Source organism: Hemicordylus capensis, chromosome 4, assembly GCF_027244095.1.
Source record: "Hemicordylus capensis ecotype Gifberg chromosome 4, rHemCap1.1.pri, whole genome shotgun sequence".
NCBI lineage: Eukaryota > Metazoa > Chordata > Lepidosauria > Squamata > Cordylidae > Hemicordylus > Hemicordylus capensis.
This window is the reverse complement of record NC_069660.1, coordinates 223,512,946-223,539,154: the sequence shown is the minus strand read 5'-3', so window position 1 is coordinate 223,539,154 and position 26,209 is coordinate 223,512,946. Positions and strand designations below refer to the sequence as shown.

At 42.6% G+C, this 26,209-nt stretch overlaps 1 long non-coding RNA gene across 2 annotated transcripts; it reads right to left on the bottom strand.

The window, feature by feature from the left end:
- Nucleotides 1-470: 470 nt before the first annotated feature.
- Nucleotides 471-24,970, bottom strand: LOC128323296 (uncharacterized). Of its 2 annotated transcripts, XR_008306192.1 has the most exons (6): nt 23,331-24,970; nt 18,894-19,007; nt 15,883-15,938; nt 13,902-14,122; nt 13,506-13,625; nt 471-613 (listed from the first exon to the last, which is right to left on the bottom strand). It is a non-coding gene; the product is annotated as an uncharacterized LOC128323296 (long non-coding RNA). The 2 variants fall into 2 exon arrangements; XR_008306191.1 differs by lacking the exon at nt 471-613 and having other exon boundaries at nt 13,469-13,625.
- Between the last annotated feature and the right edge of the window lie 1,239 nt (nt 24,971-26,209).

The following is a 26,209-nucleotide window of genomic DNA, read 5'->3' as shown; positions in this document are numbered from 1 at the left end:
TATACACATACACACACACTATGACAAACACAGTATTTTTAACACGTGGGTATATTTATACAAATATGCATTAGCAGAAACATTTCAACATGCGACTTAACATATTCCCATCTCACATTTTTCTTTCCTTACTCCCTCCTCTGTCTCTAAAACACCTGACACAGGTCATAATCACATTCACTGTCCAGCGCAGTGCAGGCCAGCAGCTACCACACTACCTGGGGCAGTCTTGGGGGCCCCCAGGGCATGTGGAGGCCTTTGACTTCGGCCCCAAAGTCCAGGGGTAAGAGCGCCACTGCTTACAAAACCAATGAAGCCCCATTGGAATCAATAGGATATGCTCTGAAATAGGTGTGCACAAGACAGCAGCCTAAACCTTACTTCAGCTGACTGAGAACTTTCCATTTTCTTCTAACAAAGCTGCTCCTTCTAAGGGAGGGAGGGCCCATCCCCGCCCCCCATATCTGAATCAAGACTTGGGAGGAAAACAAGGAACCCCGCCCTCCTCCACTTGGAATTGCTTGTTGAACATTAATTGATACATATGCACTCACGTACTGTGGGAGCAACAAAGCCCAGAGGCCATAGCAGCTTGCTACATCTTTGCTGTTGTCTGAGAAGAAAGCATAAACAAATATTTGCATGGGAAAATGATGCTGTAGAAAGAAGCTGCCTGTGTTCCTTCTCCAAATTTTAAGGTAGATGCCAGTAGCAAGCCCAAAGCAACATGGAGACAATGTGACCACTAGTGTGCTTGATTTGGAATATGACAACCCTATATGAGTGACTCTGAACAAATTAGGTGGGGCTGATTTTGAATGCATAAATCAGTGTAGCATTTAAACTGTGTGCCAAAAGGTGTTTGAAAGACTTGAATATTTAGATCCATCCCCAGCACAGTATCCCTCCAGTGGCTGTTGCTGGTGTCTACCTTGTGTTTCTTTTTAGACTGTGAGTCCTTTGGGGGCAGGTAACCTTCTTCTTCCTTTATGTAAACTGATTTGAGAACCTTTTTGTTGGAAAGTGGTATATAAATAGTAGTAGCAGTAACAGCAGCACTAGATGAACACTACAATCTAAGGGAGATGCATTTTTAGGCAATATCTAAATATGTTAAATAAATAAATAGATCCGTTTGTGAGAAAACATACATTGGAGAAATCTGTGGGAGCAAAGGGAATTTAAATATGTTCTTATGAAGCTCGTAGGTATAAAGCTGCTGTTAAAATGGTTGTACTGCACTGACAAGGTTCTGCTGAGATGAGGGCTAAGAAACAATCCAGTTAATTTCAATAAGGAGTCTGGAATCGGCCAAGGTCAGATAATGGAGGCAGAGGCCTAGTGATAAACATGTTCTTTTGCTTTCTAAACGTTTTAATGAAGAGAGTGGCATGCTCCAAAACAAGGCCCTGTTTTTTGCCACACATTTCTGACGAAATTACAGCTTAACGTCTCTAACCAGAAGCAGAGACTTGTCAGAAGCACATAAAGTTAAGTCGCATGCTTGTTTTCTTTGACATAAATCAATTTGATCCTCAAAAACTCACAATGCAAAATATCACTTCTTGTACTTTTATCTGACAAGAAGCAAGGTCACAAAGTGTTATACCTATTGTCAGAAAACCCAAATATTAAAGGCTTTTGCATCTCATTGGATTTGATCCTCAGAAAACTGTTCTCAAAAGAAATGGCTCTTTCTGAAATGCTTTCATCAATCACTATAGACATTTTCATAATGTATGACTAATTTGTAGCATGAATGCAGTGTGTAGTCAATCAGCTATCCACTGTATGACAGTGACATGAGAATTAGTGTATCTTGCACCAGTTAGATGTTCAATGTCATGCAGTATTAAATATGGACTGTCAATGCCTATATAATATACTCAGTGGTTCTGCACTGTACAGTGAAGGTAAAACAGAAAGGTTATATATTTTAACATACTTTGTATTGGATCCTAGCCTCTCATGCTATGGCTTTCTGTGGCCAGAAGCCCTCACTGTTCATGGAAGGAGAGCACATTTATCTAAGGATTCCTTTCATGAACATGTAAATAGAAGGCATTTCTAGCCATGGAGCAGTTCAGCATGGAAGATTAGGAATCGACCCATTGTATTTCCTCCTCTCCCAAGAGATGAAAAATAAGAAATATGAAGCTGCAAATGCAACTGGAATCATGTGAAGATTTGCCCCCCCCCCAAAGCCCTTCCCAGATTTTGAGTGTCAGGAATTGTGCTGCAACATGTGCCAACTCGAGCACTGGTACTGCTCAAGGAGAGGCCAAGATACTGCTTCCTACATCTCATGATGACAGCAGCAGGGGGAGGGGCCACACCTCTCCCCTACCTGAGACACATTTCCCTATCTTGCAGCTCTGCCTTACCATGCTGGGGTTCCTTTAAAGGTGGAGCAGTGAGGCATCAGGTAGAGAGCAACAGGCAGGTGAGGCAACACTTGCAGGTGATGGGAGATGGGGCAAGAGGCCATCACTCACCATCTCATGGTGCAGGTGCCACCTGAGGCCATCACCTCACCTCACCTTATGATAAACATGGTGAATAAAGGAGATATAGGCTATAACATGTGAGCTCCAGGGGACCATTGAAAGGTTTGGGAGCTGGGGAAATGTCTGGTGCAATAGCTTGTTTAATGAAAGAACTTATCTGGATTAGGAGGTCACTTTCCTCAAGGAACACTCTGCCACTGGAACAACCACCCTTATGTATACAGAAGGGCACATTTGGATCCAACCCATATATTTACTGATTTGTGTATAGCTATTTTTACATTTTTCTCATTTCAGGCTCTCACGATCCCTTTCTGTTTATAAGTGTAAAATACAGCCACCTGTTACATCTAATGTTTGTTTGTTTGTTTGTTTTCACTTCTATACTGCCCTATCCAATGGCTCTGGGCATTGCACAAGTACAATACAACAAACACCGTTTAAAAGCAAACATGTTAAAAACAATATGCTGGGCTTTATTCATCTGGACAGGCCCATAATATGGGAAGCATATTACATATGTCACAGAAGCCCATTTCAGATATTCTTAAGGTGGAAACAGTGTGCCCAGGTATGGAGGGTTATGAGAGTATGCCATTAGTACTGCCACCTGGTGTGAACGCATTCTGTGGCCATGGCCCCTACTCTTCCTGGAGTCCGTGCTTCTCGGCAGACCTTCCCCCTACATTGCTCAAGGTTCCAGAACACAGGGAGAAATTCTCCCTGAGCACAATATTTGCTTCTGCAGATGAGCCCTGAGACCTGGATCAGTAAGCCATAGAGTGCATCAATGCCAGGGGCACGAATAGCTGGAATGTTTCCATACCTCCAGGACCCACTTTTAAAATGTCTTGGCTAAGAGTTTTGTAAGGGCCCAAATGTGAAGTTGCTTTTACTGTTGTAACTCAGCCACTATATCAGCATCTACACTGGAGGAATGGAAGGCTATGAACAAGATGCAAAGTCTAGAGGCTTTGTGAGAAAGCCTGACTTTAGTACAGGAAATTACACAAGACTGAGTACACGTGGTTAAAACACATGGACAAGCATAACATGTTAGGGAATGAAGACAGATTTTACAAGCAAACATAATAAAACTTGCACAAATAAGGTTCTGAAGTAAAGCCAATTCACACTTACACACACACTCCCTTCTTTCCTGTGCTGTGATCCTAAAGCATTCTGGGAACATATTATGGAGTCAAGCAGGAAGAGCTAATGGCATGGTCCTCCTAGATCAGAGACAGGCAGTAAGGATATTTACATGACCACGCGGTGGGGAGAAGGCTGTTCCATACAACTTTCTCTCCAGTTCCTTCACCCCAGACAGTAGCGGAAATGTTGCTGGGAGCGCAGTCCGCACTCCCAGATGATTCACACTGCACCAAGCAATGTGGATCTCTTCAGGCTGGGACGATGCATGCTGAGCGCGGTGCATTGAGGAATTCCCCCACCGGATGGGCACTCTGGGCTTGTAGCCTGAGGAGACACACAATCTCGGTAGCCAAGTTAAAGGAGTGCTCGCTCCCAGGGGCATAGACATCGGCGGGGGGGCAGCATGGGGCACATGTGAGGAGAGGTCTTGTGGTAGCAAGCATGAATTCTCCCCTTTGCTAAGCAGGGCCCACCCTGGTTTGCATTTGAATGGGAGACTACATGTGAGCACTGTAAGATATTTAACCCAGTAGGAGTTCAAAAGGCCTTGGAAGATTTTGATGTTGGTGCGGCCAGTGAGTCTGTCGATGCCCTGGTGGGAACCTGGAACAGAGAACTCATCAGGGCGTTAGACATGATTGCTCCAAAGCATTCATTCCGACCTGCTTCAAAAATGGCCCCTTGGTATACTGAGGAGTTGCGGGGGCTGAAGCGGTTGGGTAGGTGACTAGAGCGCAAGTGGAGGAGAACTCAGTTTGAATCTGACAGGATACAGCATGTCACCCATTTGAAGACTTATGCAATGGTGGTGCATTCAGCGAAAAAGAGATTTTGGTCTGCGCGCATTGCGACTGCAGGTTCGCACTCAGAAGAGCTATCCCAGGTTGTGAAGAGTTTTGTTTCTGCTCCTTCTACTTCAAATCAGTCCCCGGTGTCATTCTGCTGTGACACTTTTAATGGGTTCTTTGCGAACAAGATCTCCTGCATTCTTGGACTCCACGATTTCTGCAAGGTCTATGAAGGAAGTGTCCAGCAATCCCAGTCAATATACTGCTTTTCAACAAGTTATCAAAATGGTTTACATAAAAAAAATAAGAAGAAGATGGTTCACTGTCCCTAAAGGGTTCACAATCTAAGAATAGTGTCAGGCAGACACCAGCAACAACCACTGGAAGGATGCTGTGTTGGGACCAGAGAGGGACAGTTGCTTTCCTCCTGGTAAACAGTAGAGAATCACCACTCTAAAGGGTGCCTTTTTGTTCATTTAGCAGGAGTACATAAGTTACACTTATGAGCTGTACTGATCCTTTTGGCTCTGGGTTTCTTGTGGTTTCACCAGGCTTTTGGAAAACAGGCTATTCTCTGTTTAGTTAAGCATTTATTTGCTCTTGAGTTCCTGCAGTTAGGTATGGTATATTTTATTGTTTGTTTTTATACATGTTTTTAATGGTAATTTGTTGTTGTAAGCTACCTTGTGCCTGTTTTTATACCAAAAGGCAGCATATGCATTCTACAAATAAATAAATGTATTTCAGTTTTTAGACTCTACTGGCCTGCTCCTGGCTGTCCCCAGCAGTGGGCATGACACCTGCGTACAGAGAGTGGGTTTTAACTGAAGAAGAATCTGTGTCAGCAGAAGCTAATGCAGCCCCTGTGTTGATTTGACCCACAATGAATAAATTGACCTCTCCTGAGTAACTCATTGAAATAGCACAAGGAAGCCCATTCAGTATTTTATAGACCAGAGGTTTAATCCCCTAAACGTGCATTAAATAAGTACTCACTTCCACTAGAAAGCCATTCAACAGGCCCCAAACATATGGTTACTGAGTAAGGAATAACAGAATTGATAAGACGCTTCATATATACTGGTCACTGAAAAAACTTTGAACTATGTATACCGATGGTAGGCTATTCATAAAGTGTTGCCAGCCATTGTAAGTGGGCAACAAGAAATGACAAGAAGGCAGAAGAGCAATGAAGGAAGATATCTGTTTTATTATGACATTGCAATATTTCGCCAAAATTTCTCCAAAAACTTTCTGTATTGTCCAAATAGAAAATCATTCATCCTTTCAGAGAAGATAGAATCAATAGATAATGTGTAGACAGAGCATGACAGAGAACAGGTAGTAGAAAATTATGTTTTAGATGCAGCAAGTAGCCTTAAAGCAAGTCAGATCTCGGGTCTATCTAAATTTATATTGTGTACACTGATTGGCAGCACCTTCTAGGATTTCAGATAGCCTTACTTGGACATGCTGGAGACTGAAGCTGGGAACTTTTGAATGAAACATAGGAAGCTGCCTTATAACAAATCAGACCATTGGTCCATCTAGTTCAGTATTGTCTACACCAGGGTTTCTTAACCTTGGGCCCCCATACGTTGTTGGACTACAACTCCCAGAATCCCCAGACATGGCCTTTGTGGCTGGGGATTCTGAGAGTTGTAGTCCAACAACATCTGGGGGCCCAAGGTTATGAAACCCTGGTCTACACAGACTGGCAGAGGCTGCTCCAAGGCTGCAGGCAAGACTCTCTCTCAGCCCTATCTTGGAGATGCCAGGGAGGGAACTTGGACCTTCTACATGCATGGATGCAGATGCTCTTCCCAGAGTGGCCCCATTCCCTAAGGGGAATCTCTTACCGTGCTCCCATTCAAATGCAAACTAGGGTGGACCCTGCTTAGCAAAGGGGACAATTCATGCTTGCTACCACAAGACTAGCTCTTCTTACAGTAGAGCATATGCTCTACCCTATAGTCCCAAGCTAAAGCCCCTTCGTAAAACCTTGTCAGGCAGTCCAGACCGGACAGAAGGAACAGAATCGGGGCACCACTGGAAGTCAAATCCAGAACATCCTATTTACAAGACAGGCCCTTTAGCCAGCTAAGCCATGACACTCAGGTTATGGCAATAACTACTTGGGGACGGGCCTTCTCTGCTGCTGCCCCAGAGCTTTGGAATCTGCTCCCTGCTGAAATTAGAGCCTCCCCATCTCTGACAACTTTTAAAAAGTCTTTAAAGATGCACCTATTCACCCAGGCTTTTAATTAAATATTGTTTTAACAGTTTTAGCATCATTTTAAAATGTTGTTTTGAAAATTTTAAATTTTAATGTTTAAACTTTTACTATGTCATTTATTTTGTTTTAACCACTGTTTTAAGTTTTTTGTTGTCATTTATTTTAACTAATGTTTTAGCTTTTTGTTTGTTTGTTGTAAACCGTCCATAGATGTGAGTTTTGGGCGGTATAGAAGCGTCTTCAATAAAAATAAATAAATAAATAAATAAAAATAAAATTCCACTCTCATTCTAATTCCTTAGAACTTCTTGTCAGATTTCATTTGAAAAGGGGGGAAAGTGCATTCTTATGTTCTCTTTAGTACATGAAAACTGGCCGACAACCAGACTTATGCTGCACTAGAGCAATGAGCAAAGAGATGCAAAGAGATGTAGCTGAGTGAATACTCAAAGTTGCACATATCTTGTGCTCTCATCTTGGTCTGCTTGTGAAACAAGGATAGCAGATAGCTTTGTATCATTTCCAGCATTGTATATGGACAGAGGACACATTTTCACAGCAGGAGGCATGCCTGTTGCAGAGAGATTCCTTGATTTATAAGGAATTAAACAAGAGGCTTAACTTTAGTTGCAGAAACAACATCTTAATTATTTATTATATCTCAATACTAGCTAACAGTCACTTTTGTTAAAGGCGGGGAGCAAAACCGACTGAACAACCGATCAACAGAATTGAAGACGGACTACACTCCACCCCAAGGACTTAACACAGACACATATACCCCGTTTCCCCGAAAGTAAGACCTACCCCGAAAGTAAGACCTAGCAGTAATTTCTGATGTACCGCTAATTGCCCTAGTGCATTTTGGGGGGCTAAAATTAATATGAGACACTGTCTTATTTTCAGGGAAGGTAATTATGTCTTGGAGAAGAAGAGAGACAATGCAAAGAACTTACACAGTAAATTCCAACAATACCATGGTTTGCACAAGCACAGCCTGTTGCATCAGCACAGCACTAGCCTGGAATGCAAGCTCCTAATTTATGGGAACTAGATTGTGCAACAGTTTTACACTAGTCCTGTGTTGGTCTGGATGTCAGCCACTATCTATAGATGTGATGTATGAATGGGGAAGATTTGCCTTTTGCTGTCATACTTGAAAAGTCAGCTGAGGTGAAGCCCAGGGGACAGGGCAAGGCAAAGGAGAGACGGAGATGACTCAATGATAGCAAACAGCACCAAGCAGAATCCCACTGTTTCTCAAAACTAAGCACAAACCTCACCTAGAAGATTTACTTGGGCCTTCTTAGTGATCTGCTCTGGCCTATGGATATTCAAGTGACTTTTTGCAGGTCTTACAAGTCCATTTGTAACTCCATCCTTTGACAGAGTTTTGGGACAGTGTCCATCAGGTGCCGAGTTCAAGATCCAGTAAAAACTGGAGTGGGAGCTCCACGTTTGCTTAGAGAGAAAGTGAGACTCATTCCAAGTCCCTTCACTGACCTTCTTCTTCTTGGAAATCTCATTCTCACATTAATTTGCACATGCAAATTTATGATTGTACCAATTTCTTATAAGTATATACCAGGAAAAGCCCTAACACCAAACTTATTTTGAAATCAGTCCCAAGGAATTAAAATGTAGTCCTAACTTAACATGTTTAGAATCATACATGCATATGAGGAAAATAAATGATCTTTACATTAATGATAATTATATCCAGGTAAGAGGACCATTGTCTCCATCATGCAGGATAACCCTATTTTTCTGTGTCAAGTGCAGTTATTTTCTTACATACGGTACTAGTTTAGGATACAATAGAGTAAAGTAAGGATGTGCTTTGAACCAGCGGGGGCAGCTCGAAGACGGGAGCATACCTTTAAGGGTGGAGGAGGGTGCCTTTACCTCCCCCACCACATTTCTCCCACCGGCGCAACACTTAAAAAAAGTCTGGCGAGGCAGCAGCATACCTTCCTGCCACCCCGTTGCCTCATCAGACCGGAAGTGACAGGAAGTACCTGATGCACATGCACACATCGGGTGTGTGTGCACAAGCAAGCATGATGTGCGCATGCGACCGCCCAACAAGCACGTGCGCATCGGGTACTTCCTGTCACTTTTGGTCCAACAAGGCAACGGCACGGCAGGGAGGTATGCTGCTGCCACGCCGGACCCTTTTAAAGTGTAGCGCTGGTGGGGGAAATGCGGCGGGAGAGGTAAGGGCACCCTCTCCTGCCCTTAAAGGTATCCCCCCCACCTTCGAACTGCCCAAACCACCAGTCATTCAAACCTGTTTGGAGATCTGTAAAAGGGCCTCCAAACAGGTTCGTGCACATCCCTAGAGAAAAGCCAAGAAGGTCAGCATCTGAATTATTTTTTTACAAATCTTTTTGTTTCACTTCACTCTGTCTTCCCTTTGTGTTTAATTAGTGCTTGAGTGCTGTCGTGTAAGCTGCAGTCATGTAAGCTGCAACTGCAAATAAAATATATTTCATTTTGGGGGGGAAACTTTCCTTCCCTTTTCCCGTTGCCTCTGCTCATAAGTTTAGACTAGAGTATTCTTCTTTCTCCCTTGCTTTTTCATACAGAGGATGAGACTTGTCAAAGGTTTCCACTACTAAACTGTGTACCATTTACCATTAATCAGGTCATCCAATCACAAGCCAGCAATTAACATAATGTACAGACACACTTAATCAGGACTACTATGCAGTTAATACTTTAATAGGTACGGGGTGGGGGGGGGGAGGGATTAAACATTTAGAGTATTAGCTTGACATTCCAATATGCTACTATTTCTGTTCTAACTGCTCACTTTTCCTGGCTATTTTGCTGCTTCGTCCTTGCAAAAAGCACTAACGGATAGGTGGTACTACACTTGATACTAAAGTTGCATTTAATTGTGGGTTGCATTTAGAAGCTGTGACTTTGGTACAGCAGGGGCGTTCACTATTTGGGGAAGGTGGGAGAGGGACCTATTCACAGGGGGAAAGCACAGGAATTAGGTTATTTGATTATCGTATGTCACAAACTAGATAAAAGTGAGAAATAGGTTTACATTTGATCATCACGTCATCTAGTAATTGAATGTTTGCATGCAGTCAGAGCTATCAGTGGCAAATGCTCAAGGTTTCTGTGACAGAAAGAAGATGGACCGAGGAGGAGGGGAAAGGAAGAGAGAAACAGAAAAAATGAGCCTGCCGGTGGTTAATTGAGCATACAGATCCCTAATGTGTCAGGAACTGCCCTCTCCGATGAAGGATGGCACTTTTTAGGACACATCTTCCTTTGTTACCATTGTAAGACTAATGAAGCCTAGACACTTCTCTATTGGAAGGGAAATCTGCAATTGCAGAGGTCTTCTCTTCTGCCCATTTCTAATATGTGGAAGCATAATGTACAATACTAGTCTGTATATATATACTCTCTGTGTGTGTCTGCTGGCTGAAACCAATCAAGTGTGTGTGTGTGTGTACGTGTGTGTACAGACATACTATCTGCTGGCTGAAACCACTCAAACCATCTCATCTCATCTGTTTGTTAGAGAATTTTTTCACTCAAAAAGTGAACTAGGCCTGTTTATTTTTATAGTCTCTAAACAGCAAGGATCCATTATACAAAAGTGGTTTCAGGGCTGGGAGGTGGGGTTTCCCTGCCTTCAGGTCACTCATTAATGAGCTGAGCACCAGGAAAGCAGGAGAGCTTAAACAATGAGATTCTGGAGGGGCTGGGTGTGGGAGATATTTTCTTCATGGTTTCATACATTTATAAACTCCAGGCATAATCAGGAGAAGAAGTGATGTTTATCAACAGCTTCTTTGGATACTGTCTCCTTGGAGATTGTCTACAACTTGGATTTGAGCATCCAGAAGTCAGGCTCCAGTCTGAAAAGTGATTGGACTCCCTTTAGTCCCCTGGCCTGTGCAGTCAATGACCTTCCTAACCTCTGTGGGGCTTCCTTTATGAGGGTTCCAAGCCAGATGGCTGTGCCATCAAAGCTTTATGAGTACAAACTCTTTTTACCACCTCACAGTTTCTTCCAGCTTTAGAGCAGAAAAAGTGGAAGTGTGAGGAAACCAGGCTTAAAAGGTGCTAAAGACAGAAAGCAAGGCAGAAAACGTACCTTCCTTCTGGAGTCTCACATGCTCAAATGATACCTTCTGCCCTATGCTTCCAGAAATAAAATGTCCAACAAGCCTTGCTGATCTTATGAAATATGAAGAGAACATGTTAATGGTTCTGGATTTAATGCTTACGCAGATACGAAAAACACCATAGCCACTGTCTTTTATAAACTAGACTGCTTTATTGTGCGCACTAATTTATTTGCAACCGTAATATTATGCCAAGTTAGGTGCCTCTAAGTCTATTGATTTCAGTGGGATTAAGCATGTCTAAACTCTGTATAGGAACAGGCTGCACAATACTTCTTTTTGGAATTATAAGGGGCATGTTTGAAAAAGTCTGCAAGAATTCATGTATTGCATATGATTTACAAAAACAAAGCATATACGCTATATGGGGGGGGCGCCTTTGCATGAGCCACTCTGAACTTCTTTTGTTTGGTGAAGTGCTACCCACCACATAGAAAAATGAACGTCAAGAAACATGTGTACCTCTCTCTAGTAAAACATATCTATAGCACCACAAAAGTAGCTGCAGATCTGATTTTTCTGCCATTGTGTCTGGAAATGTTTCTTAAACTAGATATGGTATACTTCTCTGCATGTGGACGTTGTGCAAGGTGAAGCCACCTTGTCTCACACAATCATTTAAATTATACCAAGACTCACTCAAAGTGACCTTGTTAACTTTATGAGAACTACCTTCAAGTTTCTGCCTGCATCCCATGGAAACAACCTCTCCCATGGAAGTCAATTTTCTAGTGATCTTTCCATTGGAGAGTTAACTCAGTCACCAATTTCTGGATTTGAGGGATACACTTTTTCAATTAAAGAACACACGCTGAACAGAAAAACCTGTAAAACTGCAATGTTACTGAGACATGTTATAACAATTCTTTGATGTACAGAGCTAATTTTAGAGCCTTTGAAATCAATTCCTATCACCAGCAGGTAAAGTCAAAAATAGAAGACCCATGAATCTGGGTGAGGTCAGACTCCTTTACAGGTTCAGGTTGATTGGTTTGCAATAAAACCACTGAGATCTGCTAGTTTTTAATGAGCTTTTCTCTCAAGAAGTGGACTTGTATTTTTTACTGAGGATTGTTTAGGAAGGGTGTGTTCCAACTTTTTACCACAAAAATTCCTTGTGGGACTTAGAATTTGGTTCATTGTTTTTGTGCTCATTTTAAAAGAGATCTATAGAAAGCTTCATTGTTATTACCATTAAAGCAAAACAAGCCAACATCCCCAGAAATGGACCTTTAGCTTGGAAAAGGTTAATCAACCTAGAAAAACTAGACAAAATTACAGCAAAAATAATGTTGCTATAAATGGACAAAAAACTAGACAACATCATAGCAGACTATGACAACCAGAAGCGACAATCAGTGGTATTCTTGGCAGTGCCGACCAGTATGGAGAGTGGGGGGGAGGGTCTGGAGGGTCAGAGAATGGCCTGTGGCTCATCCTCACACTTCTCACCCCAGCTGCGTCCCTCACCTTGCCCTGCCACAGAGTTATCCACTGGTGCACAGGCTTGTCATATGCTATGCTGAGGACTGAAATCCCCAATGTAAAAGGTGCACCCGCCTATGCACCTGGGGTTAATGCTGCAACAGGGCAGGAAGATTTGTGGCTTATCCTCCACACACCCCAGCCCCACCCATACTATTCGCCTCTGATTCTTGGATACAAAATATACTGCAGCTGATAGGGCTTCCTTCTCAGTTTAATGGTTACTTGACTAACAAGCAGAAGGTTGCCTGTTCGAATCCCCGCTGGTACTATATCAGGCAGCAGCGATATAGGAAGATGCTGAAAGGCATCATCTCATACTGTGCGGGAGGAGGCAATGGTAAACCCCTCCTGTATTCTACCAAAGACAACCACAGGGCTCTGTGGGCGCCAGGAGTCTAAATCAACCTGACGGCACACTTTACCTTTATGTTTGAAGTACAAGTGTCCAAATGTACAAGTGTCCAAAGTGCTTCAGAATGTTCTGAGAGGTAGAGTACATGAGTTTTCTGCTTGGAATGACTCTCCCCCCACCCCCACCCAGGTCTGTGGCAACATTCTGGCCAAAGGTAGACAAGTTATTGGAGGTCTAGTTCTCACTGAGCTGGTAAACTGGTGGCTGGTCTGTAGTGTTTCAGATTGCATGTAGGGGCTCACCTAACTGAATGTTCCTCTATATGAATATAGTCTTAGATAAAAGAAAACTGGATGCCAGGAAAAGGAGTTAAAAACATAAGAATAGGCTTGCTGCATCAGACTCAAAGCCTATCTAATCCAGCATCCTGTTTCCCACAATAGCCTACCAGTCCACAAGTTCCAGAGTAGCACTCCCTGATATGTCAACTTTTTACATACAAGGATTTTTAAAAACAACAACAACAACAACAACAAACAGAGAAACATTCAGAAGGTTTAGGGGTGAATTCAGATTTGACTCAAAAATAAACTGACATATTTTCCTTAAATAAATAAATAAATAAATAAATAAATAAATAAATAAATCTCAGTTTATTTCCAAGATAATCCAGTGTGACTTTACCTATCTGTGCTTGTTGTTCTGTGAAGGCTGATGGGCTTTTATTATTTGGGTGATGCCTCATAGGACTAGGGGGAGAGTTGCTGATCTACCTTTACTATTCTATGATCCAGATTCCTGATAAGCATGATGATCTACACTTACTGTTCTATGATTCAGATTCTTGATTGCACTGCTTTGCACTGATGATGGTTCAGAATACAAATGTGTCCAGTTCATAATTCTTGGCTATATCCCAAATCAGGAGGCAATAGTTCTTCCCTGCTGTGGAATGTAAAACAAGTTGTTTTGAATACACAGTCAGTGTTCAGCAGACTAGGTGTCCAAAGCCAGACCCAAGTTCAAATCCCCATTCAGCCATGATACTAGCTGGGTAACTCTGGACCAGTCACTTCTCTCTCAGCCTAACCTACTTCACAGGGTTGTTGTGAGGAGAAACTCAAGTATCTAGTAGACCGCTCTGGGCTCCTTGGAGGAAGAGCGGGATATAAATGTAAAAAATTAATAATAATAATAAATAAATAAATAAAAACCGCTTACTTTCTCAGAAACTCTCATTAATTGCTGTGAAACATCATAGTGGAAATCCCCTTCTGTGGTTTCAGCTACAGCCTTCTGTGGTTTCAGCTACAGCCATAACACGGATTCTCTCAGCCTGGGCTAGCAATTCTCCAGCTTGGACTGCCCTCACCTTCTCCACTTGGACTAGACTCAGTTCAGCTTTCTGGCTGCTGATCTCCAACTGCACACACAATTTTTCTCTACGGTAACCATTTTTCAAACAACCCAATCAGTACAATTTAAGTTCCCTCCGTTTTACAAAATGCAACCAGTGAAATCAAAGCCCTTTCCCTCCAAAATTACCTCAGTACATTGCATCATCCTTAACTGAATCTTACTTGATTCATTAACTTTTGACCCTGCTAACTTTTCTCCAACACAGGGCCTTTGCAAGCATTTTTTAATCACAATCTATTTACAATAATGATGAGGTTTTGGGAATATCAATGCAATAATAATTTATTTATAAGGGCTTATTTTTTTAAAAAAGAGGTCTAGGCTTTGTTCCTCCACACACCCACATTACAAGCCAGCAGAGAACTCTCAGAAAAGAGTAGGTTCTTTCTGAATGTTCTACAGGTCAGCTCCTAATTCCTGTGGCAAATTTTGAATTGAGGTGAGGGGAATTTACCCATCACTACTTTTGACTGGCATTATATATTTTATTTCTGTTGTCACATTTACTATATAAGATATAATCTACTGAAATACATTGTTAATATATAATAAATATCATTTCCCAGTGCAATACTTAATTCAAAGATTGCTTGTCTCTCTTTTCCAAATGATTCTTAAGAACTAGGTCCTTTGGCACCTCAGTCATTATGAGAGAGGGAAAGAACAACACTCCCTGTATCCTGGTTACCACCAGTAACATATCTGTGTGTACATGTCCATAATTTTACAATATAGCATTTTTACCCCTTCCTCCACAACCTTTGTCCTTTCTCCTCCTGTTTCTCAAGGCATGGACCTGTCATTTTTTATATTACCTGTAAAGAATCATGTACACTGAAGATCCTAGATCAGTAATATATAGCCATAAGTAGGGGCCCATAAATAATTCAGTGGTGGGCTGTGGGATTGATTGAAGTGAAGAGGAAGGAGGCAGAAGACACTTTTGGTCCCTTCCCCTTCTTACTTTTGCACTCTGCACCCAATACCTTGTGCTCCTTTTTGGTGTCCAAGAGGTAACTTTTTTCCTAGACATAGAAAAAATTCTTGGCAGTGAAACTGAACTGGAGAGGATGCACCACAGAGTGTGCATCAGCCCAGCCGAAATCTCCCTGCTCCTGTAAGTAGCAAAAGAGCAATAACTGCTAAAAGAAATTTTTCTGAGTGGGCACAAGGGGGAGCTTGTCACGGAGCCTGAACTAGAACCCCAATCCTTCTATCATCTTTTCAGTTGCCAAAGACAAGGTAGCAAAGGGACAGGCCACATTCCCAGTCCTAGTCACCTGTGTGATTGCACCTCTAAGCTACTCTCTGAAACCAAGGTTATTTCAAGGCAGCATATATTTTCAGGCCTAGTATTTGCCAATGTTGGGGCAAGAGTGGGGAAGGAAGTCTTCTCTAGCACTGGAATGAACCCTTCCCTACCCCCACTTTCTGCCACTCAATTTCTCTTTAGGCACAGAGGCCTGCTTATGCCTGCTTTACACATATCTAGGGGATGGTAATAAGATAGGTCTTAGTGCAATCAGGCAAGAATATAAAAACAGCCCTGCTGGTTCAGGATCAAGGCCCACCTAGTCCAGCATCATGTTTCACACAGTAGCCCACCAGATGCTAGGGGTATGCACAGAACCGGCTGGTCCAGTCCGGTTTGAGTCTGGACTGGACCTGAACTGGACTGGGCCAGTTTGGTCTGGCACCCCCTAGGACCCCCCTCCCTAGTTTGGTTCAGTGGAAGGGGGGGGCGTTAGAGGACATATTATTTAATTTTCAAATAAATACTTACCTCCTTCAGGGCAGTTGTTGGAGGTGGTGGGAGATTATTGACAAACCAGTCAGTAACTGTGTAAACAAGAAATGATATTAATGCTGCATTAATAATGAACAGAGGAAAAATAAGAAAAACAGAAGGAATAGAACTGCCCAATGGAAGCAACATCAAGAACCTGGAAGAGAAAGAACATTACAAATACTTGGGCATTCTACAGGCTGATAACATCGCACACACTGAAGTTAAAAGAAAAATTGGAAGTGAATACATCAGGAAGAAGTGAATACATCAGGAGAGTTAGAAAAATCCTCAAGTCCAAACTCAATGGTGGGAACACCATACAAGCCATAAACACCTGGGCTATACCTGTTATCAGATACACTGCAGGAATAATAGACTGGACCCAGGCAGAGCTAGAGACGCTAGATCGTAAGACCAGGAAAATCATGACCATCAATCATGCTCTGCCCCCCCGCAGTGATGTCGATAGGCTATACCTCCCTCGCATCTCAGGTGGAAGAGGAATGCTGCAAGTCCATCAAACAGTAGAAGAGGAGAAAAGAGGCCTTGAAGAATATATAAAGGACATTGAAGAAGATGCACTTCAAATGGTCAATAATGAGAAACTACTCAACAGCAATGAAACAAAGCAGGCCTACAAGAAAGAATAAGCCAAGAACTGACCAGAAAAATGGAAAAATAAGGACTCGATGTCTGGATAAAACAAACCAGTCAATAACACCTGTCTGACTGTGTAAATAAATAAATAAATAAATAAAGGCCTGATAAAGTACGAAATCCAGTCAATACCGGTAACATCTAGTAGACTTTGTGTAAATATCATCATCATCTCACCTCACCTGCCCAGTTTTGGACAAGTGAGTTCTAGAGGACCCTCCTTGGTCAGGAGGTGAGCCAAAAAGGACCTGGAGGAGACTGACCTGGAGCATCAGTTGCTCAACAGGGAGAAAGCCATAAGTAAAGTTGCAGGCAGCTTGTATAGAGTCAGATTGTGCAGGACCTGGGACAGCTCCCAGTACAAACTTGCAGGGGAAATGTTGTTGCTTCTCCAAAGACCTGGGCTGTACTGAACACCTAAATAGAAAAATGGGTTGTTGTCTGTGTTCAATCCCCAACCCTTAGCTAAGGATTAGCAGGAATATTAAGGGGCAAAGCCCTGGCTTGGAATCTAGCTTTCTAGCATTGCTGGGTAACTCTAGCATTGCTGTGTGCACTGTTTGTCTTCTCTGTCAAGTGCTTATGAAGGAAAGAGGGGCCTTGGATAGTTGCTGAATGATGGAGCTGTAGATTCTTGTTACTTGATTGAAAGTCTGAACCTTCAACTTCAAGGATAGAGTTGAAACCATTGCATTGCCTGCAGAGAGCTCTCCCTCAGGGGTCTGCAGGATCCCTAAGGTAGACAACCCCGCCCCCCACTAACTCACATCTGTAGAGAGTCTTATGAGTCAGTGATCTACATCTAGACTAGTGTTGTACTAGTGTAATGTTATTGCACTTGTGCAAGGATATTGCACAAATAAAGGAATATCTAATCTGCTCCATGCTAATTATGGCACTAACAGACGGTATTAACATATTGCAAACAGGGTGCACAACAGGTTGCTCAATATATTGCACAACAAGTTGCACAACCTTGTGTGTGTCCTATAGTTTGTTTGTTTATTTAACACACTTGTATACCAACCAAAACTTATGTCTCTGGGCAGTTGTACAACATCATCAAGAACCACAATTTGGTGCAACTCCACAAATTTCTTCAGTGCACACGATTTCTCCTGTTGCACTTGCGCGACACTAGTCTGGATGTCAGCCACTGTTTGGTTGTGTGGAATATAACAGTGTCCTATTGATGCACTCAGATGTGACAAATGTATTGCATTGTTTTGGACTGTGAGAATTTTAGACTCACTGAAAACATTTTCAAAAACAGGTGGGCATTCAATCCATGAGTCTTACAATGCACAAATTGACATGCAGCAAAGAAAGGCTTCTCCATTGCTTTTAGCAGACGAGACATCTCCACAGATGCAAAGTACAATATACATAGAGCTTCTCCTCTGCTTAAAAAATGGGGAGGCTCTTGCAAACCAAAGAGCTTTGTGTGTACATCAGAAATCTGATTCTCCTCATTCTCTCTCACACACAAACATATACAAGGAATCTGTAGGCTGGATATGATTTATCAGATTTCATATGGGGAAAAAGCTTCTCAACTACTGTACCTTCAAGACCCATAGAAGGCAAGATATAATAGGAAACCAAATGCTCCGTTGTCACCATTGAGATTTTAAAAACCAATAGCATATTAAGAACATAAGAACAGACCTGCTAGATCAGGCCCAAGGCCTATTTAGTCCAGCATCCTGTTTCACACAGTGGCCCACCAGATGCCACTGGAAGCCTACAGACAGGAGTTGAGGGCATGCCCTCCCTCCTGCTGTTACTCTCCTGCAACTGGTACTCAGAGGCATCCTGCCTTTGAGGTTGGAGGTGGCCTAAAGCCCTCCGACTAGTAGCCATTGATTAAAAAAAAATGTTGTGGTTACACCATTCCCTTGCAAGGGATCTGCTTTAAAACTATTCACCTGACTTCTCAAATTGTGCAGTACTTACCAAGCAGTTAATTTATGAAAGCCAATTTCATTCTCTCATGAGCAAGTGTTCTTTTATTCTTTTAATCAGCCAAGTACCAAACACCTAGAATGCAATCTATGGGAAGACATTAAGGATCTGCCTTAGACTGACAAAATCCCAGGAAATTCAGAGTTAAGACTAAAGTACTGTCCTTATCTCACCCTGCTGTGCTTAGGTATTATGGCACATATGGTATGAGCACCCCTCCACCCTCCCTTCCTCTTTTCAGGGCTCCTGATTATTCAGTGTTGCAATGCTGTACCTAGACACAATGTGAAGACTTAGCTGCAGAGTGTCGGGTTTAACTCTGAATCTCCTGGCTCCTCTAAGACTATTAATATTATTACAACATAAAGTGGGTGGTTTAATACCTTATGGATAGTGCTTAAGGGAAGCAACATCTGCCATGGGTTGGGTTCCTCCACAGCTAAGCAGTAACTTAAGAACACCAGCTCTTTTTCCTGAATTAAAAGACAGCTTGATTGCTGTAGATAAAATTGATGCAATGAAAGGATAAAAAAGAAATAACCTGAAAACAGACAAAATCCTTCGACACATTTAGCAAAACTGTTCCAAAGTCACCATTTGTCCTGCTCTATATTATTCCAGTCCCAGTGCTACCATGGCTTTCCTACTTTTACTGCCATTTGGAGTGCTTTCTCCAACTACTTGAGGTCATTCACACAATCGAAAACTGTGTCCTACCCAGGTTTGGGAACTGTGTGTACTCCCAATTTTTGACTGTGTGGAAGCAAGTTTAGAGGAAAACCTGGGTAGAAGTGATTGTGTGGAAGCAAGGTAGGAGAAAAAGCTACCCAGGTTTTCCTCTAACCTTGCTTCCACACAATCACTTCTACCCAGGTTTTCCTCTAACCTTGCTTCTATACAATCAAAAATTGGGAGTACACACAGTTCCCAAACCCAGGTAGAACACAGTTTTCGATTGTGTGAGTGACCTCCTTGTTAAACATTCCCAGAAACTGCCTATGGCCACAAATCATGGCATATTTATATGAATATGTTCCACGGAACTCACTGAGGTCATTCACACAATCAGAAACTGTGTTCTACCAGGGTTTGGGAGCTGTGTATCTTCCCAATTTTCAGGTGTGCTGAAGCAATGTAAGAGGAGATCCTGAAGTGATTATGTGGAAGCAAGAAGGAAAAGCTACCCCAGGTTTTCCTCCTACCTTGCTATCACACAATTACTTCTACCCAGGTTTTCATTTTACCTTGCTTCCTCACAACCCAAAATTGGGAGCACATACAGCTCCCAAACCCAGTGCAGCATACACCAGTAGAAGGCATTTCCCCATCCTTCAGCCTCAAGAAGGAGTTCAGCCTCTCAGTGGAGTATATTTGCACTAAAGCCTTGCTCCTCAGCCCAGCATGGGCGGAGGGAGAAGCATGACCCTCAGGGACATTACTGACAGCAAAAATTGGTTTTGGAGAGAGAGAAAGAAGCTACAATTACGTCTCACTCCCCCTCTGCCTGTGCTAGGTTGCAGAGCAAGGCTCCAGTGCAGCTATTCTCCCACTGCTCTGCAGGCCTGTAACCAGCTGGTGGCATGGTGTGTACCTGCCACACCAAAAAATCATCATTCCTCCCCAGCCTCACTGACTGTTTTCACTGAACATTTTGTAACCTGCCCCCCCGACTTCTGCAATCCGCCCCCCAAATTTTTTTGAGGCTGGTTACAGGTTTGCTGCTCTGAGAGGGTGGAGCCCTGCTTCTCCCCTCATAGTGCTATGGAAGATGTCAACCAATAATAATCATCAAAAACATTAAACTTAAAAGGGACCTGAAAATAAACATAAGAACAAGAACCGCCCTGCTGGATCAGGCCCAAGGCCTATCTAGTCCAGCATCCTGTTCCTCACACTGGCCCACCAGATGCCTCTGAGAAGCCTACAGGCAAGAGATGAGGGCATATCCTCTCACCTGCTGTTGCTCCCCTGTAACTGGTATTCAGGCGTCTTGCTTCTGAGGCTGGAGGTGGCCTATAGGCACCAAACTAGTAGCCATTGATAGACCTAACCTCCATGAATTTGTCCAAGCTCCTTTTAAAGCCTTCCTAGCTAGTGGCCATTACCACATCCTGTGACAGATAGATTAAGCATGTGCTTTGTGGGAAAGTTCTTCCTTTAGTTGGTCCTAAAGTTCCTGGCCAACAGTTTCATGGAATGAACCCTGGTTCTAGTGAGAGAGAGAGAGAGAATTATCTCTTCATTCTCTCTACTCCGTGCATAACTTTATACGCTTCTATTATGTCTCCCCATAGTCGCCTCTTTTCCAAACTAAAAATCCCCAGATGCTTTAGCTTTGCCTCATAAGGAAGGTGCTCCAGGCCCCTGATCATCTTGGTTGCCCTCTTCTACACTTTGTTCAGTTCTACAATGTCATTCTTAAGATATGGTGACTGAAAGATCTTGGCCTGATGATAGTACAACATGGACAAACATCCCTGCAATGACCCTTCCAGAACTGAAGTACTGCAATAGAGAAGAGAGGCCCTTTCTTCACCTATCACCCACCTCACATCAGAAGACAGGAGATCCCAAAGAAGAGCCTTCAGGGATGGTTGTAAATCCTAGGTGGGTTCATTATGTTGAAAAGAACTTTTTTCCAGGACGCAACCTTGGCACCCCAGCTGCTGTTGAACTACAACTCCCATCATCCCCACCACAGTGGCCAATAGTGAGGGATGACAGGAGTTTAGTTCAGCAACAGCTGGAGGGTCAAGTTTCCCCACCTCTATTTTAAGCAATCTTCCATGATATACAGAAGAAGAAGCAACCACTTGATCATGTTTAGGGGTAGTTTAGTTTCAGATATCAGAATCACATTATAGGGAACCAGAGCAGACTTTGATATAATGTGGTAAGAGCAACCAACTAGGGATGTGCACAAAACTAGTGAACTGGTCAAACCAGTTCAAACTGATAAAGGGGGATTCAGTGAAGGGACAGTAAAGGCTCAGGCAGGGGTTTGGCTTTCCTAAACCTAGTAAAGGTGCAGGCAGGTGGGCTTCCCTAAGCCTAGAGGGGGTGGTAGGGAAGTGATTTAGTACGTACCAGTCTCAGCTCTCCCCACCCTCGCTGGCCTCCCCCAGAGCAGCCCAGGCTGCCAACCTCCCAGTTCAGGCCTCTATGCATGCACATTTTAGTGATTAAAATGGACCCTGCATGTCTGCAGAGGCCTGAACTAGGAAGCTAGGAGCCCAGGCTACTCTAGGAGCAGCCGGCTGGGGTGGGGGGAACCACACACACACACACCCTGCAGCCACTGATGGAACTTGTAAGTACTCAATCACTCCCCTCCTGCCCCCTCTAAGTTTAGGAAAGCCCCCCTTCCTGGCCCTTTACTGGTAAAAAAGAATCCTCACCAGATTCCCTTTTATCAGTAGAGCTCTGAACTGGCTTGGTTCGGTTTGAACTTGGACCAGCCAAGCCCGGTTTGATTTGATCCCAAGTCGAGCCCGGCTCAAATGAGCTGGCTCACACACCCCTACAACCAACAAACAGTGGGGAATCAAGCAGTGGGCCACTGTAAGTTTCCATGTGTGCCTGTGTAGAGGGCTCCAAGTGGCCTCAGAATTACAGTCACTAGGGGAGCGATATTCCAGCTATCTGTTTCTTTTGTAGACTGCCTCAGTGCTGTCTCCAGTTCTCCAAGGGAGTCCCAAAGCTCCTTCTCCCAGCAGCATCACTAGCCAGTCCTGGTTTATATAGCCCTTGGCAGCTGGGGCAAGTCTCACGAGACCTCACCACTTTGTGAGACTTTGGCCCAAGATCTCACAAGAGTTGTCCCTGACTCTGTGACAACTCACCGTCTTCAAGCAATGGTGTGCTGCTATCTTGTGGGGGCCAAGCAGACACTCCCCTGCTGGGGGAAGCAGTCGCATCCAGGGCTCCAGGGCCGAGAGGGATTGACACCGGCCGCACTGGGAGGATAGGCTCCCAAGTATCGGCCCAATCCCTCGCAGTGGCCCGCAGCCCAACAGGGAATCCCTGACAGCCACTTATTCCAGTTACTGTCCTCAAAGGTAGTCCCCAGAAACATGAAAAGTGGGATAATGTATAAGTGGTGGGGGGGGTGGGGGTGGAGAAAAGCACTGGTCTTTGATTAGTCATTCTTTGATTAATCCAAGTTTTTACTCTATCTATCTATCTATCTATCTATTTATATGACATATTTTTATACTGCCCAAAACTTAGTCTCTGGGTGGTTTACAACCAAATAAAAACAAAGGTAAACCATTAGTTAAAAACACAAACAAGAAATTTAAAACACAATTTAATTAAAAAAACAAAAACAAAACAATATTCTAAAAACATTAAAACAATTAAAACAATTGATGTTCTTTGATGTTCAAACTTTCAGTATCTTCAGAAAGGGTTCTTGTAAGCTGTGACGGGCTTATGGAGACATTTAGATTGGTTCTTTCTCTCGTTCTGTGCTATCTGTGGTATTTCCTTTGAAAACAAAAAGCTTCTGTGTCCCTTTGATTAAACAAATGGGAAATATTTTTGTGCAGACAATTTTTGTCTTGTTGCTTCAACAAGCTTTTGAGGGTGTATACAGCTGTCCCAAGTGAATTGGAATGGAGTCCTGAAAACACACATTGATCTGTCTGTTGGATTGTTTAATTTCCCATTGCACTGAAACTGTTTTACTCTCTGATATAACTGATGCAAATACAGGGCAAATATTTTCCTACTGAGGTTTACATCAAATATCAGCGGTCCTGTGAGAATTATATACGTCAGATACATTCTCCTGCAAACATGAGAGAGATTTTACTTACATTTGTGAATTCTGTTATCCTGTAACATAGGCCATAGTCTTCCTTGTAATGTAAAAGCCATTTTGTGCATACATTGACGTGATGCAAATATCAACAAACCCAATCATAAGGGATCGACAACACAGGCCAAGAAGAGTGTACCGGATTAAGAGATGCATTTCCTGAAGGTGGTAGAAAGCTTAAGACAAAACATGTAAAATGAATTCAGCATCTTGGTAGATTTGGAGGAAATACCCACAGAGAGTAAAATAAACATGGGGAGAAAACAAGATTGGAGCTGCACCTGTGGGGTTTTAGTGGGTTTATGGTTCACCAATTTACTCCTACATGGCCTGGATCCTTCACACTGGGATAAATTTCATGTTACCAAGATGAATGGAAATGAAGAGCTGTGTAATTATTAGTTTTGTTGCTGGCAGATCAATCATTTGCGATGAACTGCTCACCAAGGTCACGTATGACCTTTCGGCTGGAATTTAACTGGCACCACAGTTGTGATTTGCTCACAGCAGCAATCTCCTGCTGGCTGTATTATAACAGTCTTGGCAGCATTAAAAGGCGGGCCTGCATTCCATGTCATTGGGCTTCTTATAATTATGACAAATGACTAAATGTGTTATTTTCAGCAAAGCAGTGGCAGTCAAAAGGGGTACTTTAGGGTTTGTAAGAGGTGATGGCTGGCATGGCTTTTGCCTTTCTTGACTTAACACAGGCTGAATCATACATGGCCACCCCACTGGTAATGGAGCAGTGTGTGAAACCCATTTCACACCATCTACTGCTGCTGCTGCTACCTTACAGCTGCAATGCTCAATTTTCATCTCCAACAAAACCAGAGCTGGTGGCTCCTGCCACTTCAAAACAGCATACCGTCTGCAGGGTGGAGGGATATAGAATTTAGATAGGACACACAACTCCACTTCGTGCAATTTTCAAACCTAGAATTTTGTTGCTCTGGAAGTCAACAGAATCAGAAAAGTTAATGTTTTGAAACTATCTTAATGTTGGACAGACAAGCAATTTGCAAATCCAAACAAACAGCAGCCACACTTCATAATGGGAATGATTTAAGGCATTTGACTCTACTTCTCATTCCAGGTTCAAAGTTCTGCATAAACAAGGTATATTGACATTTAGTATGGATTTTCTTTTCTTTTTTTAATATCAAAGGCAGAACATTACATAATATAATATCGCAGATCACAGAATGCATAACTCCTATACTTTAGTTTCCTAAAGATCAGGTCTTAGTTATTATTATAGATGTTACTAATCTAAAATGTTAACCCAAACAAATCTGAGCATTTTATAAATAAGACACATCTTTCTGTATCTGAATATACCAAGCAGACAATACATTACCATAATTCATTTGATTAATAAAAATAAATAAATCTTGCCAGATCACAAAGAAAGAATATGGTTTTGATTGTCCTGTTCGAAGATGCAACAAATGGGTTAATTTCTCTGCCATAGCTATAAACCAAAGCTTATTGTACCATTCACCTTTATTATCTTCAGTAAATATTTCCAACATTGCTAGCTAAGGATCTGTTTTAATTTCCTGATTAATGATTTTACTAATTTCTTCAAATACCAAGTCCCAAAACATTCTAATTCTTGGGCACATCCACAATAGATGAAAATATGTGCTCTCATTGCAGTTGTTCCAACAGAGCATAGTCTTATTTTTAGTAATAGAGGCCAATTTCATAGGAGTAATGTACTATCTATAAATTATTTTAAAGATAATTTTCTCTAACTTGTGCAGGGGATGAAAACATGGGCTTAGAAAATCAAATCCTATTCCAATCCCCTTCATCAATGACCATTTGTAAGTCATTTTCCCAAACTGATTTTAATCCATTCCATGGTAAGATCTTATACTCCATCAGAATAACATACAGCTTGGATGTCAGCCCTTTAGTTGATGTATCAATATCTAATATTAATTTTTCATTTAAGGGATATTCAGGCTCCTTGAAAAGGCATGGCTACCAGGGCCATCCTTAGTTAATTCTACCAGGGCCCCCTTCCAGTTAATTCTAATGGGGGTTAAAAGAATGGGGCCTGGGGCAGTTACCCTGCTTGCCATGCCCTGTGGCTACCAATCAGGCACATAGAAAGCTGGTGGCGTGTGTGCAACCTGCCGGAAGAAGCCCCTGAGTGTCCTAGCCACACCCCCTGCATCAGACATCAGATGCAGTGGGGGTGGCCATATGCTGAAACGAGGCCACATGGCCCTGTTTCTACATATGGCCATGTCCACTGCATCAGATATCTGATAAAGGGGGCATGGCTAGGTTGGATGGGGCAGCTCTATGGGAGTGGCAACCAGGTTATTTGGATTCATCTGCACAATGGTGGCTCCACCCCTGCTACCAATAGGGTAACCATCAAATTTCATGCAGGGGCCAAATGATCTTTACTAGATGATTCAAAATGGTTTCAGAAAACTATAATTCTTGGCTAATTTCAAATCAGTTTATAACTATGTAGTGCAGACAAGCTGTACAGAAATTTGTGTATTCTTTGTTTTCACCATCCTGTAGACACAGAGCACATTCAAACATTAAAATAAAGCTGCATTAATGAAAAATAAGACTCATTGGTCATCAAGAAATGCTTTGAAGGCACATTTATTCATTTATATATTTTTACACCTGGATCCCTCTCTTCCTCCAAGGAGTCCAGAGCAGTGTACATTATTATATTTATCCTCACAACAGCCTTGTGAGGTAGGTTAGGATGAGAGAGAAGTGACTGGCCCAGAATCACCCAATGAGTTTCATAGCTGAATGGGTATTTGGATGTGGGTCTCCCTGGTCCTAGCCCAACACTCAAATCAATGCACTACACTGGCTCTCAGATAACACCAC